This window comes from Mus pahari, chromosome 19, assembly GCF_900095145.1.
Source record: "Mus pahari chromosome 19, PAHARI_EIJ_v1.1, whole genome shotgun sequence".
Classification (NCBI taxonomy): Eukaryota; Metazoa; Chordata; class Mammalia; order Rodentia; family Muridae; genus Mus; species Mus pahari.
In genome coordinates, this window is record NC_034608.1 from 40912544 (window position 1) to 40917405 (window position 4862).

The following is a 4862-nucleotide window of genomic DNA, read 5'->3' on the forward strand; positions in this document are numbered from 1 at the left end:
GTGCGTGTGAGAGAGAGAGAGAGAGAGAGAGAGAGAGAGAGAGAGAGAGAGAGAGGAGAGAGTTACTGCACTTAATTCCATCACTTAGGAGTTTGGATATGAAACAGTCCAGAATAAGAGACTTAACTATAGGAAATTGGTCTTTCCCGTGGTAGAGGGGTAAGGTAGGGATGGGTTTAATTGGCCAGCATGATTTACATGGCCTGGCACATGAAATGAGCAAGGAAGTGTATGTGGATCATAGACACTTGGCCCGAGTTCCATGCTATGGAAATTACATAGGGTGTCTCTGGCATCTCCCTTCCTCCTTGCCTTCACTGATTTGCAGTCTGTCACTACACTGCATCATTTTTTTTTTTTTTTTTGTGGGTGTTAAAACATGTTGCTTGCCTTTGCTACTGCAGAGTACTGGCTTTCAGTTAATTCAACATAAAGTAATTCTGATTTTCCTGCAAAGGAGATGATGAAACCAGAAGATATATATTCTTGATACCTCACTGTCTTACATTTAAATATATTTAAAAATAGGTCTGTTTATAGCCAAGTTATGAACAGTCTCTGTGTAGAGAGGTGCTCCGGATAGCAGATGTGGAAGAAAGTACTAATACACTGGATTAGTACTGTTGAGGGTCTTGCATGCCAACTGTAGAACTGACTGTCATAAGTCCAATCACAAAAGTGCCAGGAATCCTGTTCCTTTAAATTAGGATATCCCAATAGGTTCCCACTTCCTTTGTAGCATGGTGACAATTGTGTTTTCTCTGAGACCCAAAGTTTTGTGAGGCTGACAGTGTAGCCCATTAAGTGAAAGTTAATTTAGGTATCCCCTAAGTACAATTTGATCAAGCCAGTTACTTTTTTTCATATTCTAATCTTTTAATAATACGCAAGATGTGGGTCATTGGTGATGACTATTTGAAGGAAAACTAAGTAGAAACTATAAAGAACGACCGCCCTCAGCAGAACCAAACATGTGGGACTTGAATTGGGAAAGCAGAGAGCTTCAGGGGATCCTGAAACGGATCCATAAACAGGAGACTGGAGTTCTCATGTTGGCAGATGAGTAGACTGTATAAGTACTCTCTCATCCAATTAAAAGCAGACAGTCCCCCAAGGAGAACCCACCCCATTTATGAATGCCTTCCTTTTAAGGGTCAGGCTTATGTAAGATGGGATTGTTACATAACGTGGCACAGACCAATGGATGGTGGTTCGTAGTTTCTTTTTCCAGAGGTACAAATTGGGGCTTAATGGAAATTCCTCGCTCTTAATAAGGAGTCTAAATAGTGGTGTACGTATTACATAAAGCTTCAGAAAGGTGTTGGCTTGATTTTGTACCTGAAATAGGAAAAGCCCGAGATGGACTAGGCTTTCATTGAGATACTTTAAAATACAAACCAGGAGTAGTCTTAGTGGCTTGTTTCCCTGTGGCCAGTGTGAACACACATTCTGAGTGAATTACATTCTTGGTATTTCAGTGAGAAACACTAACACTTAACTATGCCACATAGACATTCCCAATGCTACATTTCTACCCTGTTCTCTGGAATGATGTGAATTGCGGCCAACCATCTTTAGTTTTATGTATCTATCTGCCTGCTCTGCTCTTTAAAGTGTACACAGCAAACAGCCTCAGTGCTTAGTGTACTGATCTGGGATTTCTATTAATACACACCGAATGAGTGACAGCTGCTTAATGTTGGAAGACAAGCCATCCGCTCACCACCTCGCACGTTTAGTTTGGCCTTAAAGAGCTTTTTTAAAAAGATGAAGGCATTGCCCCGTGCATAAACGAGCCCTAATTGTTCAAGTGATCTGTTACTGAAGTAAAAGCCATGCATGGTGCCCCATGCACCCTGGTAGCCCAGTGCTGGGGAGGAAGAGGCAGAATTCTGACCTCCAGTAACAAGCTCTCCAAACCAGCACTGATACACGTAAGCAATGAACCTGGCGATGTCTTCGCTGTCTAGATCTCCCATCTGTCTAAAGGGACCAGGCTTGCAGTCTCTTTTCAAGTTTAAAGTATAAACTGGACCAAGGACCGGCAAGAGATTTAAGGATGTCAGCAAGTGCGCAATGTATAAGCCTAAGGTGTGTACGTTAGTAAATCTATGTGAGGCCAGCTCCTCTTCAAGCATCAGTCAGAGCCAGACAGGCACTAAATGAAAGAGCTTTTCCTTGGTAACCCCTTAAGTGTGGAGTGACTTTTCACTGAGAAGACATCCATTTTAAACAGTATTATTAAGAGGGATTTTGTTCCCATACGTTTTTAAAATTTGTTTTGTTTTGATTGAGACAGGGTGTCCCCTATGTAGCTCTGGATGTCCTGGAAATCACTATGTATATACCAGGTTGGCCTAGAACTCACAGATATCCTACCCGTGTCCTCGGTGCTGGGATTAAAGGCATGTGCCACAGTGCCAAGCTCTTTTTTTTTTTTTTTAAATGTTTAGCCTCTATGTGTTTGGGTGTTTTCCCTGAATGTGTGCTTGCACATCATGTGCCTGCGGTGCCTTAAGAAGGCCAGAAGAAGGTGTGGGATCCTCTGGGACTGGAAAGTTACAGGTAGTGGGTGGGTGCTAGTAATCAAACCTGAGTCCTCTGAAAGAGCCGACAGCTTGTTGGCTTCCACCAAGACTTCCACCTTGACCTGGAAGACCCCCTTTTCACCCCAGCCTTCCCTACCAACCAAAGGTAGTTGCAGACACACAGGCACATGTGCACTATTTCATAACCTTGTGCAGTCTCAGTCACCATAGTTTTCTTTTATTGTACTGTTTTGAACTTTATAGAAATGATATCATATACATTTTGCACATGGCACCCCTCAACTCTTTTTTTTTTTTTTTTTTTTTTTTGGTTTTTCGAGACAGGGTTTCTCTGTGTAGCCCTGGCTGTCCTGGAACTCACTTTGTAGACCAGGCTGGCCTTGAACTCAGAAATCTGCCTGCCTCTGCCTCCCAAATGCTGGGATTAAAGGCGTGCGCCACCACACCCGGCTCTCCCTCAACTCTTAAGAGATTTAAGATGTGTGATGCCCCTTAGCTCACAGCTCTCATGGTGCAATATTTTATCCCATGACTATACAAAAATGTATGTATCCTAAAGTTATCCAATATTTAGGCTCTTCCCAGTTAGATTATTACAAATGTTGCTGCTCTATATAACCCTACATGGGTCCCCCGGTGCACATCTGTAGACAGAACAGGTATATTTCTAAAAGCTTCAAATTCCAAGTAAGCCCTTGACATCTACAGCAGACAGTGTTTAGTGCTGGCTTCGAAGGCTCTCAGGGTTGGATTTGCTTCCCGCACCCCCAGCACGCCTGGAAGACACCCTTGTCTATATTATTAGCCATCCAGGGTGCATGAACTCAGGAGTGTGAGAGACATGGCTTAGCTCGCAGACCACAAAGCTAAGTGTGCCCAGCAGAGGCTACTGGTGTGCAAGGAAGAGAGTCTCCTAAAGGGAAGACAGGCCTGGGGGAGAGCTGCCGTTTGACTGGCCTAAAATTTTCCAGTTTTACCTCACACAATCCATACCCCCTCTTGCAGACTTTCCCTACTCTGAGATTATTTTGTATCTTTATCATTTCTAACAGCATCATCATTTGGTTTACATAGTTAGATCTTTAACACGTAAATTAATCTCACTCATGATCTATGACTAGGTGACCAGTTTTACTTTTCCTATGCATATACACAGTTCCCAGAACATTTATTCATTTTTCACTGCAAAACATGTCTATATGTATCTTAGTCAATTTCTGGAATATCTAGTCTGTCATTGATCTATATGTGTACCTTGTCTTAACTGTAGCTCTTAAATCTTCATATTACATCAAACAGGATCTCCCAGTTTTCTTCTTCAGAGTGATAGATTCTTCTAGATTTGCCATATATACTCATCGTTTTATAATTAGCCTCTCAGACTGTTAGACAATCCTATTGGGATTTTGTGATTGTGATTAGATTTATCCTAACAATCAGTTTGATGACATTGTGACAGTATTGATTCTTCCACTCACTGAGAATGTTTGCCCTGAAGAGGTCTTTAATTTTCACCACTACTTTTTGTCGACTTCTGTGTGGAATCTCTGAATCTTATCTTTTGTGGCATAACTGGGTTAGACCTTACTTAGCATAGTGGTAAAAGAAGTGGTGGAGACGGGCCTGGCCCAGCTGTGTGAAAGAACCCATCTGTTCCCAACTTCCCAGGGCTTTATATTATGAATGAATATTCGATTTCAGCAATTTTTATCCTGACTTTTTTTCTCCTAGGATCTTTTGGCACAGCCAAAATACTGCTACTATTTTTCTAATTAAAATTTTTTATTTTTATTATTACATTTTATTTTCTCTCTCTCCTCTGTCTGTCTCTGTCTCTGTCTGTCTCTGTCTCTGTCTGTCTCTCTGTGTGTGTGTGTGTGTGTGTGTGTGTGTGTGTGTGTGCGCCTGCTAAGCCTTCTTGCCAACCCCCACTTTTCTAATTGTAAACCAGTAGTATATGGGAATACAATATATGTGTGGAGCAAATTATTGTACACACATGTTCTGATGGCTAATCTTGGTGGTCAGCTTGACACACTCAGGAAGAAGGAGACTCAAATGAACAATTGCCTCCGTCAGATTGGCCTGTGGGCAAGTCTATGGGGAGATTTCTTGATTGTTAACTGACGTAGCAGAGCCTAACCCACTGGGGACAGTGCCACCTCTGGGCAGGTGGGCATGGGCAGTGTAAGAAAGAGAGATGAATGGAATATAGTATTCAATGGCAGCATATGATAATCTCAGTGGTAGAAGATGAACGAAGTTGAAGCATCTCTACATACTGATTAATCTTAGCTATTGAGAAGCTAAAAA